We start from the raw sequence: 17,480 nt of genomic DNA, 5'->3' as shown, positions 1-17,480 counted from the left end.
AGACAAGCGGCAATAATGAATTGATTATGATAAGTATTTAAAATGTTTGCAATGATTTGTTGATTTCTCGATCAAGAAGGGTGAAAAGCATTCAGTGGGAGCCTTGTCATTCTGACTCGAAATCCAGATAGTCTAAATGTAGGAATTAGATTTATTCCTTTAACGAAACATAAACAAATCTTCAATGGATAAAGACTTTTTTTGTGGTCACATGTACGATCAGCTGAATATGGCAATTACAACAAGCTTGTTTGCATAAAAGTATGTAGAACATCATGTCCCATCGATGGCTTGAAGAAAACAAATTGAAATTGAAAAATATATGTAAAAATAAACGTTTCTAGAATATGGATGGAGAGTGACCCCCCAGCTTTCGGGCTTTGATGTATATTATTTTTCTTGTATATTTAGTACTGAACAACCCCAGACTGTATAATTTTAAAGTTTGATAATTTGCACATTAATGTTGACCTGTCCAAAAAACAGCAATTTATCATCTTGATCTTTCAGACACTTGAGTGACTCTTTACTTTCTTATTGGGTTGAATGAGGGGTGGGGATACAAAAATGTAATAATAAAGAAATACACAAACAATGCTTTCAGATAATTATCGCCAGATATTTTAAGCATACATTTACATGTTCACATTAACAGACATCATTATTCAAAATTCTGTCTGACGAACATTGTAGAACTTTAAAATTATTATGTACAACAGTATACTTCTAAACAGTAATTATTTACGATTGTATTATTAATTTGTATTTCATCTACTTCCAAGGCAGCATAAAGATAAGTCAGATAAAATAATAAGGATAAGATTATATACTAAATACATATACATCTTTTGGAGCAAATCTTCATGTACATGAATAAGTTCTCAAGCAGCTTTAAAATTTATTTGTATTATTTTTTGAAATAACACACATACATTATTACTATACGAACTTGAACTACAAATATAAATATTGTCTAGTGCAATATAATTTATGCAAATTTGAAATTTGACATTTTTCAGAACACAAATTATTTTTATAAACATGTCACTTAAACTGAAACATTCCTTTGCCGAAGTCTGCATGTTTGTCGGAGGTCAGGAGGGCGTCATATCATGTGATTTGGTAGGCAGATCGATCTATCATCTTGCATAAGGTCAATTAGTAAGGAAATTTTGAAAATAGTGCTCTGAATGCCAAAGACACAGTCCAAAAGAATCAATCATTAAATCTGGAAAACTGAATCACTGACCCAATTACATTGTGTGAAATGTTTACCCAAAGATGCAGCCATGCTACCTTTTCTTTTCTTTTGCAAGTTTAGTAAGCAGAGAAGTATCAACTAAATACCAAAAATATGGTAGATACGTCGTGGTATGGACATACAATAAATGACATAGATCACCCACTCTTTCAAGGCTGACATCTTGGCAGTAAACTGCAATTTGTGCTAGTAAAATATATCAGTAACATATAAAAATCTTCAATTCTCTTTCTAATGAAGCAAACCAACTACCATGGCAGGTACTCATTATTATAGTTAACTCTAACAAGACATAGAATTGAACCCAAGTCCACAGATCTGTAACATAAGGACTATCCAAACAGACACAGCATTAATCAACAACAGAGCTGTACATATACTTTTTAACTGCTGCCAATGCACAGTTGATAGAGTTCAAACTGCCATCTATGAACATTTGATGGAGCTCAAACTGCTGCCAAAGCAAAGCTGAAGGAGTTCAAAATGGTGGCATGTGAACAGTTGATGGAGTTCAAACTGTTGCAAATGCACAGTTGATGGAATTCAAACTGCTACCTATGAACAGCTGATGTAGTTCAAACTGCTGCCTATGAACAACCAAAGAAGTTCAAACTGTTGCCAACGCACAGTTGATAGAGTTCAAAATGCTGCCCGTGAGAAGTTTATAGTTTAAACTGCTGCCTATGAACAGTTGATGGAGTTCACACTGCTGCCTATGAACATTTAATGGAATTCAAACTGCTGCCCATGAACAACTGATGGAGTTCAAACTACTGCCAATGCACAGTTGATAAGAGCTCAAATGTTGCCTGTGAGAAGTTTATGGAGTTCAAACTGCTGCCTATGAACAGTTAATGGAGTTCAAACTGCCGTCTATGAACAACCAATGGAGTTCAAACTGCTGCCTATAAACAACTGATGGAGTTCAAACTACTGCCAACGCACAGTTGATAGAGTTCAAAATGCTGCCTATGAACAGTTAATGGAGTTCAAACTGCTTCCTATGAACAGCTGATGGAGTTCAAACTGCTGCCTATGAACAGTTAATGGAATTCAAACTGCCACCTATGAACAGTTTATGGAGTTCACACCCACCTTTAAAGTATTCATTTAAAGGAAGCATACAAGTATATAAAATTATATATTTTAGTCAGGCATGCATCAATGAAACTATGGGGCATTATGCATTCTGCATTAAGTGATGGCAGATCTGGGTCTATTCAGTTTGCAGTTGAACTTGTCTTATAAATAAGTGAGTATGGTACATAATGCTTGCTGCATGAGTTGGCAGCAATTCATAAGCAGCTCAATCAAGCATTTCTAGCCATATAGGATATAGATTTCTTGCTAATGGAGTCATAACCACATTAAATACATGTACAATTAAGGCTAAAACTCAGCCTGCTGACAAGGAAAGTAGATTATATCTTTTTCGTTTGTACAAAAGAAATAAAACTTTGGCATTTACAATGAAGACTTTAACAAAATCAAACTGAGAACTATTTCCTGATTAACAATTTTATTTTACATTTATAATTGCTTCCTCAGACCCAAGAATCTGGTTTGTTGCTTTATGGCACTGCATCTGGGAAAATGGCATTCTTACATGATAAAGAGCTGTCATGGACCAGTACCTTTCAAGCTTCTTTCTAAAACATGCCTTTCTTTACTGAAAGTAGTTAAGAAAATCACAAGCAATTTGCTGATCTTTAAATACTTAATATGAGCAAATTATTAGATTTGGCTGGTTTTCTTGGCACTCTCAACATTTTGTTCACTGTGTTCATACAGAAAAAGCCAACCTGAGCTGGCAAAGGTGGGTACTGAACCTACAACCAATCTGAGTTACTACAGCAACCCATTTATGCATAGAGTAACTTATATATGGAACTATCTACATAAAGAAGTTACATCAGCACCATCTTTCAAAGCATTTCAGAGCAGATATATAGATAAATTCTGAAATAACCAACCCACAAGTATATATATGCCAAACCAATTATGTGCACAACCTGATCAGTTATGGCACAGTCAACTGAATGTTGTAAATATAGAGCTGACATAAAGATCTTTGAAGACCTAAAGTCTGTAAGATATATTAATACAATGCAAAACTGGAACAAAGAGATAATCATGGGACTGACTGATTGATTGGTGATTAACAACATATCCATCAATGAAAAGTTATATTGTGCTGGGGCAAACTGAGACGTGTAACCGCCCTGCAGGGATACATGACAGTGGTCAACACTGACTGGTCTGGGTATTTTTTAAATAAACCCCACCCTACCCCTGCACAGGGGTTATAGGTATGCTAATGACTGACTATATTTGTTCCTATATCCATCATAAGGCAATCTGTGCTTAGCAATGTTTAAGAAGAATACCATGAATGGCACATTATACACCTGCATAATGTTTAATAGGTCTCTATGCATAAAACTGAAATCATGATACAAGTACTTTTCTTTTTTCAGTCAGTAACATTGACCTTTGACCTCTGACCTCAAATTAAATAGCTTTTTCTTACCCAAAATTTAAGCCATTTACTAAAGTTATTGTGCACAAACCATTTTCCACTTTCAGACAGTGACCTTGGCATTATAACTTTTGATCTTGAAATCAATAGCGTTTTGTGCTTCCCAAAGTACAAGTCATCCACACAGTTGGTATCTGTAGATGGTGATCAATGAGAGTTAATGCATGGAAACTATTTTCTTCTGTCAGTTACACTGACCTTGACTTTTGAACTTTTACTTCAAAATCAACCTGGATTTCTTTCTTTCCCCATGTTCAAGCCATGCACAAATATTTTGTAACTGTATATGATGTACAGCTAGAGTTATTCCACAGAAACCATTTTTATTCAGTAAGTCACAGTAACCTTGACTACTGACCTGTTGACTTCAAAATCAATAGTTCTTTCTGTCTGCAAGTGCAACTATTCATGGTTGACAATTCAATTCACTGTGCTGATATGAACATGATTACAGCCAGCCAGCCATAATGAGACATAACATATCCCACTATATGCGGCTGTAACAAAAATTCCCAAGGCAGACATTTAAATTTTCAAAAAAAAAGCCCTCAAGGGAGCAGCATGTCACAGAAAAAGAAGAATCTCCACTGTACAATAAAAATAAACAATTATGAAAACAATTTATGCAAAACAAAGACCCTTTAAACAACTTAAATCGTAAAGATACACCAATAAAGACAACTCACAATTTTGGCTGTATTTCAAAAATAATTGGTATGAGTTTACACAGTACAAAGAATGTATTCAAATGACACAAACTGTCTTAAGACTGTGCAGGGAGAACAAAATATCTTCAACAAGAAAATTACATTGCTGATCTTTTGTTACACACATCAGATTTGATCATGTTTTAGAAAGGTCCCTGTCCAAACAATTAAAACATCAGGTGCATGTAATTTGACTGGACTTTAAACCTCTAGAGTACAGTACCCAAGAACCACAATACATGGTGATCACTTTGTAGCCAAGGTTTTTACATGCAGAAAATGTCCTCAATCCTAATTATTTATGGTCATGGTAATGGATGTTATTTCTGGGCAACCACAAAAATGTAACTAAAATTCTAAATTTTCACCCAAAATTCACAAAAATCTACAATATAAAAACTTTAAAACTTTGGGTGTGTACAAATTCCATTACTGTCAAATCTGGATAATAAGTGTAACCATATACAGACTCATTTATAAGACAAGTTTAACTGCAAACTGCACAGACCGACATCTGACTTTGCATAATGCACCAGAAGATCTGGATCAGTACAGTTTGTTAAGACTAATCAGTAGAACAAACAACATAGACCCTGACCTGCATGTGGATTACGATAGGCAGATCTGGGTCTGTGAGTTTGTTAGGAGAAATCAGTAGAACAAACAACATAGACCCTGATCTGCAGGTGGATTATGATAGGCAGATCTGGATCTTTGTAGTTTGCAGTTTATAAGCAAGTACAGACGATATATTTCTTTGTTTCCTTTATGCTTATGAATCAAATTTAACAGCATATTGCATAAAGATGACCATCTAAAGTAAAATGTTGATTATCCAAACCCATCAGGGACATATTTCATCCAGATAATCTGTCATTTATGTTACTGAAATTCCAGGGTCCGAAAGTGGAACCATGAGTGAAAATATTTGGATAAATGGTCCAATAATCATGTTTGACTGTACTGTATGTGCATTAGTAATTGGACAAATATTTCACATGTTCACAAGCAATCAAAAAGAGAAACAATAAATAAAAAAATGATACTTTATATAATAACATCCACTACTAAAGTGTCAATGGAAATTGATCAAGACAAACTTGGCTGACATTGTCCCTATTCATGCCTGTGTTTGTAGTGATTAACTTTTATCAGCCATTAAGTCACCACTGATTCTAACTGAGGTTTGGACTAAATAATACTTTTGGCTAGACCTAAATGAGTCTTTAATAATCACACTTTATTAGCCTGGGATTTCTGTATGGAAAATTATGTATTTCATAGCAGTACTCTCTTTGAAAGAAACAGAAAAAAGAATAAACTCACCCCTCCCTCTATCCTAATTACATTAATTTTTTTTACTTTAGGAATATAATGTAATTAATATTCTATGAGAGCATATTTGATTACATTTGTTTCTGATTTCTGTTAATCTGTTTCATGTAGGTCTAGTAATTGACAAATTAGTTTCATTTACATGCAAGAGGTTGCAGGTTAGAGCCCCGGCCAAGTCATACCAAAGACTTATAAAAAAGGTATTAACAGCTTTCATGCTAGGAACTTGGCATTAAGAGGTTAGTGTTAGGACTGGTCAGATAATGTGATTCGGTGGGACATGATGTTTCATGTCTGCAGCATGATGCCCCAGTGCTAGACATTACTATAAACTGCCACACTGCAGACAATGTAGTAATATGACTGAAAAATTGCTAAAGGTACATTAAAATTGCAAATCACACACACACACTATATGATGCAGAGGAAATGCAACCTAGGTAACTTTCCCAAGGACTCACCAGTGCAGCCAACCTAGGCTGGCCTGAGCAGGTATCTCACTTATGACCCTTGTACTACAATTCAGATGCTCAATCAAGTGAGCTAACACACCACAGATAGCAATAAAACAGAATTAGTTAAACTCATTTATAAAACTGGAAACAGAAGAGCGATGTTTAGGTCTTAAAATTGTTCTGCACACATATGCAGGGGCTTATTTTCACTTAAATAATACAGTAAGGCCTATGTGCTCTTATTCTGTGTACATATTAGCCAGATTTTACAGCTTGTTAAGAACAGGAGTGTGAGGTGTTGACAATTTATGCTAAAACATGTCACCATACATGCAATCAAGTATTAACACATGTGTAATTCATATCTAACCACAAAGATTTTGAAACTGATTTACTACCCAAAGGTGCTTAGAAAATTCTGCAGAGTGCAAACAAATTCAACCAATCCCCAAAAGGCAAAAAAACCTGCAACTTGGTGCAAAAAACACTATGTATGTATGTATGTATGTATGTATGTATGTATGTATATGGTTTAACAGCACAGCAGCAGAATCCATGCAGTAAAAGCTTAGGTATCAAGAAAAGGCATACAAAACAAAGATAACGGCAAAACAGGGTAAAAGCACTAAAATACAAAGTAAACAGATTAAAAGCACAAAAATGCAAAGTCACAATATACCCTTATAAAAAAGCCACAACCTTGTCTACTGGACAGTGGACACATCCTGGTGCACAACAATTGCCTCAATTAGTCATCTCTTTTGACATTAAAAAAAGGTGCATGGTAAGGGGTTTTACATGTGGAAAACCTAGGTGAATATACTCTGTACACAACTAGTTAGTTAAGAATACAAAACCAATTTCTCTTGCACCAAGAAAATCTATTTACACTTTATGTTGCTGTTCAAACAGATTACATTAGGTATTTACTGAGACAGTCCAATTCAATCAAGTATGATGGGAATATCAAATTTCCATTTTTTTTGTTACCAGAAAAGGTTAGATTTTGAATGTAGCTTTAACAATTTTTCAGTCATATCGATACGATGTCTGCAGTGTGGCAGTTTATAGTGATGTCTAGCAATGGGGCATCATGCCGCAGACATGTATCATGATGTCCCACATAGTTACATTATCCTGACACCAGGGTGTGCAGTCCTAACACTAACCTCTTAATGCTGAGCACCAAGCGAAGTAGCTATTAGTACCATTTGTGTAAGTTTTTGGTATGACTGCTGGGGATCAAACCCATGACCTCCTGCTTCTGAGGCGGACACTCTAACCACTAGCACTACCGGAAAAAGATTTGAAAAGATATACCATATACAGTATAACCTGTCTTGTGATTCCACTGCTACGAAAGACCACCAGTCCTGAGAGACCAGGTTATCATTGCAAAATATTTATTTGTTATAGTGTTATTACCTGTCTTGAGCGACCATTAAATTTTGGCAGAAAGGGTGGTCTTTCAAGGCAATTTCTACTGTACTGTATATGTGATCATAAAGTCAAGTCCAACTGCAAACTGCACATACTTTGATCTGCCATCACGCAATGTACTGGCAGATCTGGTTCTATTCAGTTTTTTAGAAGTAATCAGTAGAATAAATCAGATGGATCCTGATATTCTGCACATTATGCATTGGTAAATTAGGATCTATGTTGCTTGCAGCTGAACTTGACTTTTAAGAAAGTTTAAACAGTGTGGTTCTATGTTATCTTGCATGACAGTGCAATTAACCACTGGTATAAAAATAGTCTTTAAGCACATGACTGACTCAAACTGAGAAGTGAGAATAAAAATACAAAAATATTTTCCTGAAAAGCATGTTCAGTCATATTAACAAATAAATGACATTCAAAAAGACCGTAATTATATATTTATATTAATTCAAGTCTGTATGTCCTATATCAACCTCTTATTCAGGATTTATCAATAAACTGAAGATATCAAAGGAATGTTTTAAACTATAAATATGACCACTGCACTTAAATAATATGCTATCCTGACTTCAACAATGTCGCTTTTCTTGTACGTGGAGAGTAAAGAAAAGACAACTCATGGCTCATAACCTTAATTATTTCTTGAATATAAAAAACTATCAATAGGTAAATTACATACTTCAGTAACACCCAGCATGAGCTTCAATCATGTCAAAATATTTTTCTACTATTAACTGCAGAAAAGGAGCTATTTACACAGCATATATCCATAAAAATGAGATCTACTCTGCCCGTACTTTTCATTTAAAGAGTACAACTGAGAACTACTCTGTCCTGTACTTTTCATGTAAAGAGTACAAGTGAGAACTACTCTGTCCTGTACTTTTCATGTAAAGAGTACAAGTACAACTGAGAACTACTCTGTCCTGTACTTTTCATGTACATGTAAAGAGTACAACTGAGAACTACTGTCATTTACTTTTCATGTAAAGAGTACAACTGAGAACTACTGTCATTTACTTTTCATGTAAAGAGTACAACTGAGAACTACTGTCATTTACTTTTCATTTAAAGAGTACAACTGAGAACTACTCTGTCCTGTACTTTTCATGTAAAGAGTACAAGTGAGAACTACTCTGTCCTGTACTTTTCATGTAAAGAGTACAACTGAGAACTACTCTGTCCTGTACTTTTCATGTACATGTAAAGAGTACAACTGAGAACTACTGTCCTTTACTTTTCATGTAAAGAACACAAATGAGAACTATTATGTCATATATTTTTCATGCAAAGAGCACATCTGACAACTACTTTGTTCTAGTATACTTTTCATGTAAAGTCCACAACTGAGCACTACTCTACCCTGTTTTTTTCACATGATGAGCATATCTGAACACTACTCTGTCATGTCCTTTTTACATAAAGAGCACAGATAAGAAACTACTATGTCCTGTACTTTTCAAATGAAATGCACAACTTAGAGCACTAATCTGTCTTGTACTTTTCACATGAAGAGCATACAGTTCTACGTTCTGTACTTTTCACATGAAAAGCACAACTGTCTTGTATTTTTTCACAGTAACAGCATAACTTAGCACTAATCTATCCTGTACTTTCATGTGAAAAGCACAACTGAGCACTATGTCAGGCACACATATAGAGTACTGTAAAAGGTTATCTGCCGATGAATTTGTAAATGCGAAGTGATAATTCAGTTACTGTTTGCTTTGTTTTAGTCTGCAATTATTATGTTCCAGAAACTATGTAACCTGTGAAACATTTACTCATTCTTAGAATAAAGAAATGTGGTATGTATTGAAACATGATGCCATATTTTGTATCTTTCCAAACTGTAACCTGTCAATTTGTTTAGTTGTATGCAACTGTAGTTTTTAAATGTAGTCTATCGGTACTCATGGGTATGTTTTTTAAAAGGAGTAACTGCATTGAAATGAAAGTGGGTGGATCCATCAATCTCAGATAGATAAATAACTCTAACAAATGACAGTGTAGAAAGCTGACAATCAGTTTCAGCCAAGACCACATCAATATCAAGCAGCCTATAAACTTTGGCCAAAATCCAATCAGAATTAAATGGGTCATTTTGAACAGTGGAGAACTCGCCCCTTGCAGAACTTGGGAGAACTCATCCCAGGTGTCAGGAGAAGTTGCCCCATAGTAGTTGGAGTAGTCAACTCATTGCATCTGGAGAAGTCGCCCCAAAGATCATAAATACAAAGTTGGGTATGTCACCCATGATGGTTACCACTTTTTGCTGCCTCTTGAATTATTCTATTACCTTACTGAGATTATAATTCATGGTGATTACCATTCACACTGAAATTTGAATCTGTTTGTCCACTATCTTCACTGACATGCATCAGCACCCCAACTCCAATCAACTATGTCAAATGCTTAGTGAAATATAAAAACTGGAGAAAGCCCTAGTTAACTTTTATAAAGAATTAACTGAAATATAAAATTAATATGCTTATGGTTTGAAGTGTACTATTGTCACCAGGCATTATGTTCAAAATATTACCAATTCTGGACACAGAATATTACCTTTGTGTTTTCATGACTCATAATACGCCTGCTTATTAAGCTTATGTCTTTGAAAAGATAAACATATTTGGGTTTAACTTGACAAGACTTTACTACAGTAATTTCCAAGATTTTGTTTAGTATTCATTTGTAATGGGTTGAAAATGCAGTTTTACTGATTATTACCTGCTGTTTGTTACAGGTTGGGTGGATATGAAAATAAATGGGTGAAATAACCCAATGAAATATGTCACATAAATGTTTTAATTACAGTTCTCTTACAAGCATAAAAACACTATGCATGTTGATGACTGCATTGTATTGTATGGCAGTGGGTGAACCCAAACCAAAATTCCATTCAACATGATCTGCCCAATACTATTTCGTGCCACTAGCCATATAAATATCAATACTGAAAAGGGACATAACTCTGAAAAATGCGTCTGATCATAATGAAAGAACAATATATGCAATGTTAGCCTATTATGTCTGCAGAGTTACTGTGTGATTCATTCAAAGCTGTGGTATTAGCTGTACCCAGAGGAATTATCATAAATAATATATATGTATATCCATTTAACACCAAGAAAGGGATATATCTCTGGTAACATGCATCACAGCATCACAACTGAACAATGTGCCAATGCCAATCATGTCTGCCAAGTTGCAACACACCACATAGAAAGATGTGAGACTGGCTGCATATACAAGAATTTCAAGATATATGACTCAAGATATATGCACAAGTAAGGGAGACATGCCTAATCCTATATGCCTCTGACAGCAACATGTATATACAAATATTCATACTGACCCTAAGTTTCTGAATTTCTTGCAGGTGCTAAAACAAATCTAGACCATCATTATTTTCTTGGAAATGACTATTATGCATGTGTGATGTCTTTTTACCACTAAAAGAATATATACTTTTATCAACCATGGGAGAAATAATGCACCTCAAAAGAAGAGAGCTTGCAACATAGTGTGTACTACAAATACATGATACAATGTTTATAACATATGCAGTCTGTTCTTCTTATGAAACTCATATAATTTAAAGCAAAAGTTATGTTTTCACAAAGCTGTTTTCATGATTGATTTTTAATGGACCTTTCAGCACTTTATTTTGATATATCATACCAAGGAAATGTGAACTAAGTGCCTTTGCCAAGTACACACTGAGGCAGCTGACCCATTCTGGTCAGGGCTGATAATAAATCAATGACACTAGAATTATGAGTTAGATCCTTGTCCAACTGTATTACCATGGTTTTCTTATGGATATATGTTGCTAATTGGTAAAGCTCATGTACTCCCTGTAAATCCTAACAAAACTGAGAAATTAAAAAAAAGTGAGAAGAATTGATATCTGATTTACATGAAATACTTGCTAAACTAATCCATTAATTATTTGATCCAGTTAATTATTCTAGATGGTCCTGAGTTTTCTGAAGCACAGTGTCTATGTAATTTTCTTTAACATGAAAGTCTTGCAGCCTTGCTGAAGATAATAATAAAATAGAATCTAGTAACTTAAAATCCACTGGAAAAGATATCAAAAATGATGCATACTAATAACAAGATGCCATATACACAGGTAAAACTCCTGCATTACACCTACCCATATATCGGCTGAATAAATATGGGCACACAAAGAAGCAGCTAAATAAAGGCAGCTAGGTATGGATTGGCAAAGATGGCTTATGTTCATAAGCTCAACATGGTCGAGGCTACAAAGTGATCCTTTACCTTGCAATGGAGCAAAAAAACTATTGTGAACAACAAAAAGATGACAGGAGGAAATATCTACTAAGCAGAATTATGCTTTTCAGGAAGTCTGGCTTATAATAAAGTTATTAAGCCTATATAAGGTAAAATATACTTGAATGTTTACACTAACTGTACTTTGACCACCATGACAGATAACATATGATTCTTGCAGTAATTCATTTTTCAAACAAGGAATTGCTATGCCATAATTGTGAATTCTATGTTTTTCAATACATACAACATTTTCTATGACCTGTTTATATTTTCGTAAAAGGATGCAATGTCTATATATGGCACATAAAAAAACAACGCTGAAAATGGAAGTATTCTCAAACTCAAACCACCCTAAGGGCCACGTGATGGCATTTTCGATGGCTTTTGGGCTGCACTACCTGTATTATCTCTCATGACACACTGTGACACCAATCATTTTGTGTGTGTGTGTGTGTGTGTGTGTGTGTGTGTGTGTGTGTATGTGTGCATGTGCATGATTTGGATTTTAAGGTAGCTTTAACAAGTTTTCTGTCATATCACTTTGGTATGACTTGGCCAGGGATCAAACCCATGAACACCTGCATCCGAGGCGGATGCTCTAACCACTAGGCCACCAGAGTGGTTCAATCATTTTGTGGGCCACAGGATATGGCTTAGCAGGCCCCATGCGGCCCATGGGCCGCATGTTTGAGACCCCAGTTTTAGATGAATTAATATCACAAACAATGCAACAAACACTTTCTTATAAAGAACCTGAACATTATTTCACTAGTGTTTCAGCTTTGAGGCTTATAATACAATCTTAAGAATGAGAGAAATACAAAGAGAGTGCGAGAGAGAGAGATTACACTCAGAATCCTCATTAAACTGGGCTAAGGTTATAGGTGAAGGCACAGGGGTCCATTACTAAGAAATTTGGAGTATCCGTCAATTAAAAAGGTGGGGGGGGGACATGTAACAATATAAGTCCCAACCCTCTATTCATGACGGATACTCCTAATTTTATTTGTAAAGATATTTTATTGTTACATGTTAGACCACCAACAGACCTCTAATCATCGAAGGATACTCCTAATTTGCTTTAAACGATATTATATTATTGTTACATGTTCGATCCCTCCCACCCCCAGCCTTCTATTCATTCTTGGATACTCCTAATTTAATGTGTAACGAGCCCCTGTGGGTGGAGGAGTGAAATGAATAACAAAAACATACCATTCATTCGTATCCCTTGTAAGGAAGTGCCTTTTGATTTAAGTCATTCACTCAAGATACCCTCGTGAAGCAAATTTAACAGCCCTTGTGCTTCTCTTGAAAATGAATATTTGGTAAGTCATACCACTGTGATGACTTAGACTATCGTTTCACCAGCCTGACACTGTCAGCGTTCTGCTGTAGCCAAGCAGGTAGCCAGCGACTTTATCGAGTCGAAATTGATAAAGGCTTTCAATGCTGCCCCAAATTAATTAATGGGTTGGCATGCTACATGAAAGAAACAACAGATATAAAACTTAAATAAACTTACTCTAACTTACCTAGTTAAAGTTTCTGACTTATCTTCTAACGTGTTTGTGCGTGCCGCCCCACATGGCCGCCATATTGTAGGAAACAATCATAGGTTTGGCCATAGTAACTCGGGAAACACTTATCACGTGACAACGCGCACCTGTCATACAGACGATCATAACTTTGTCTTCGAGATGCATACTGCTGTAATTGTTTCTTTGTGCGTGCGTCTGATATAACATCAATATCAGACAGATCAAAGAGAAGAAAAAAACTTTTTGACGAATCGTTGTAATCGTCAGCAACATTATCATTATCAGCAGCAGCAATAAATGCATTTTTTCCAGCATGTATTTAAACTTTTACGACAAAAAGCAATTGTTACAAGGCAGTTACGCTATTCCGATTGAAGTTTTTTCACTGTTCTATTTTCATATCCCTGTAGAGAGCCTATTTGTAATGGGCCGTTGTTTTGAGGATTTATAGCGACAAAGGAAAATGTTATTTTAAAGATGCCCACAGACTGACCATTATCGATCTATATAGCTAAGGGGAGAGAGGGTGTAAAGTTATAAATATCCATAGATTTTAAATAATGGCTATCTGTATAATTTCCATATGATCCCCTTATAAGCAAAGTAAAATTTCTTTCATTTTATACGTTACCTGCCATCCCGTTTCTAACGAAAACTGCCCATTCCGTCACCCACCTGATAATCCTAATAGCAATGGCAATACTATCACATATATAGCAAAAGAAGAGAAAAGTCACGCTGGAGAGAATAACGAATCGATACATTTAGCAACATATACTAACCTTTTTAATACTATCTCTAAACAAAAACATATCCTAAATAGAAATTAACCCTGTATTGAAGTTCAAGATTGATGAGTGGTGGAAGAATTTTGGCTTGGGTTTTGTTAAATTTAGAGACATATTTTACTAATTTGCCAACCTAAGAGGACAATGACAGACTAATGCAACCTCAAAAGAATTCATCGTTTATATTGTAGAAAAGAAAATCACACTTCAAAACGGTAACATAATATAGCACTTGAAACCCAATCTTCAATCGTGTGTTAATGGTGTATGGATTATGTGGTCAAGATGGGGAATCCTATGCTAAAAATATCAATACATTTAGCATTATGGAACTCTGGCTGTCAGTTATGCCGATGAGATCACATTAATTACATTGGGGCCATACTGCATGTAACAGCAATTAACATACGCTTTAGGGTTAACCATGATCAAATCTCTCTGACTCGTGGCAGGAAACGTAATGTTAAAAAGCCCATAGATGATACATACACTTTCACTGACCAGTACCTATTGATGCATTATTTAGCACTCACATTTGCTATTCATCACACATTTGTCCCTATGCCTTACTATCCTCAGATCTCCTTATAAATACACTAAGATTCTTAATCCCTCTATACAGTACCTACCATTCTCTTTTAAAAATACTAATATCCCCTTACCATCCCCATAATCTCTGCAATCCAAACAATTGGACGGAAACAAGAATAACACAAGCACTTAATTTTAAAACAGGGAATTAACTTGCATTCCTCCAAAAGTGGGTGCAGGGAGTCGGAGAAACATCTGGTTGCCCTAAATTCCCACTAAAGTTTTTACGTACATAACTCGCAGCAATATGCATTTCAATCAAAGTCAGTAAGGCAAGTTTCATTCATTATTTTATTAAATTATCATTTTTTATTTCTTTTTTTATACAAACTTTAAAATTTTAACAACTCTACACTAACTTTAGCAAGGCTTTTCTCAAAGTTATAAGCGTTAGTAGTGAAGGGGGATATTATAGGGTCTATGGGATTTATCATTAAAAACACCCTTGGGAACATATAGGGTCTATGTAAATTTAACATGGAGAAAAATCGTGGGAACATATAGGGTCTATGGGAATTAACATGGCCAAAAACCCTGGGACAATATAGGGTCTATGGGAATTAACATGGCCAAAAACCCTCGGACAATATAGGGTCTATGTATATTTAACATGGCCAAAAAACCCTTGGGACTGTATAGGGTCTATGTAAAATTGGAACAGGGAGGGTCTCTATTTTTTTTAAAAAAAAATAAAAACTAAAATAAAAAAGGGGTAGGCAATTCAAAGACTATCTCTTTTCGAGAAATATGGCTGGCCCTGAAAAGGGCCTTTGGGTTTTCTTCTTCTAATTTCTTCTTTTCCTCCACCAACTTCTTATTTTATGTCCAACACTCTTTCTCTTCTTTTTTTTCTCCTCCTCTTCTTTCTTCTCTTCCTCCTCTTCTTTCTTCCTCTTCTCATTTTCTTCTTCTTTTTCAATTTTTTCGTTCCATGTTCTTATTCTTATCTTTTCATCTTCATCCTCCTTCTCCTCCTTTATTTCCTTCATCACACCACTAATCTTGTCCTTTGCTTTTCTTAAGTTGTTAATTTCCATCTTTACACGATGGGGACTATAGGAATAATGGTCTTCAACGAGTCTTATTAGCATCTGTTCCATTATTCCTAAGTTGTCTAAAACGTCTTGTAAGGTTTGTATTTTGTCCATTTGGTTTGACGCCATCTTCTTTTTATTCTTTGCAGAATGGTTTGAACAACGAACACTGTGGGTTCTTATAGTGAAAGCGCGAACGTGAAGGAAAACATCCCCTAAAAACATAAAATTGATCTTACCTAGATCATGACCCAACAACGCGCGGACGTGAAGGAAAACATCCCCCTACTTTTTTCATTTCATATAATATAACCCAAACTATACTCTCCACATTTGCTAAGAAACAATAAAGAAACCCATAATCTACTATTCCCACAAACATACCTTTACTCTTACTAACACTAACACACCAACACATACCCTCACATTTTTAAAAAAAGAGTTAGTGTTTATTTTCACACTACTCTACCTACACACATTGGCAAATCGATAGTTATTTCTTTTCTGGAGTATTGGGTAGCCCTGAAAAGGGCTGTTTTTTGAACTCCTGATGCACCTATCTAATGGTTGCACCGTCCTGGCCTGGCGCCACACACGCATCTTCTTCCCCAGTCTTCTTTCACCTTTCTTCTGGGGAGCGCAGAGGGAGGATGATTCGCTTCAACACCCCAATCCTCTGTCTCGGGAATATTGAACGACATCCTCTCTTCTCTTTTCTTTTCCTCTTCTTCCCTCTCTCTTCTCTCCTCCTCTTCCTTCTTTACTCTTGCTTCTTCTACTATAGCCTCCGCTGATAGTTCGTTTACTATGCGCCTGGCATATTCCAGGTGCATCTGGAGTTCTAACAGTTTCACTATTCTGCTATTCATTCTTGTGTTGATCAATCAACAAGGGTAGCTGGACTGCCCAGCGAGTTTCAATTTATACTGAAAGCGCGGACGTGATGGAAAACATCCCCTAAAAACATAAAATTCATCTTACCTTAGTTAGTTAGTTAGTTGGATTATAGTGGTTTTCGTTCTTTTGAACATGTACCACTTTTTTATTCACGCACTGCGTGATTTTTAATTACTCCTGGGGGAAGGAAAAGGAGCCTCATCCCCCAGGCTTTTATGTACTCAAAGAGTACTTTTTAATTTAGCCACTCAGGTGTAGGACTAACTAGTCCTTAACAACCTGACTGAAAGGCTAATAGACATGAGTGGGAATAGTCACACCACACACTCGTGTTTCTTAGTAGGATTGAAATGCCCCAGGTGTCAAACCAAGCAGTATGTGACTCCCGCCACGATTGGTCGGCAGCGATGACGTCACATTAGGACACCCGGTCTTGTGGCATTGACGAAGTGGCCCGCTTTTTTGATATCATCAATTGCCTTTCCCAGTCCGATATTCCGGTAGACAGAGCCTTCCTTTTTTCCACTCTGTTTAGGTGGTGCAGGTTCATCAGCTTCATCGCCGCTGGATGATGATACTTC

The 17,480-nt window shown here is 35.8% G+C and overlaps 1 protein-coding gene across 1 annotated transcript in view; it reads right to left on the bottom strand.

Moving 5' to 3' along the window:
- LOC149787886 (uncharacterized) overlaps positions 1 to 13,658 on the bottom strand; it is a 227,682-nt gene extending 214,024 nt beyond the window's left edge. Inside the window, exon 1 of the mRNA XM_089974127.1 lies at positions 13,584 to 13,658. The gene's annotated coding sequence lies outside the window, so the exon portion shown is untranslated. The remainder of the gene's footprint in view (positions 1 to 13,583) is intronic.
- Positions 13,659 to 17,480: the final 3,822 nt, after the last annotated feature.

Source organism: Sinohyriopsis cumingii, chromosome 11, assembly GCF_028554795.1.
Source record: "Sinohyriopsis cumingii isolate HCF-2022 chromosome 11, ASM2855479v2, whole genome shotgun sequence".
Lineage (NCBI taxonomy): Eukaryota > Metazoa > Mollusca > Bivalvia > Unionida > Unionidae > Sinohyriopsis > Sinohyriopsis cumingii.
Note: the sequence above shows the minus strand (reverse complement) of the source record. Positions and strands in the feature narration are given on the sequence as shown.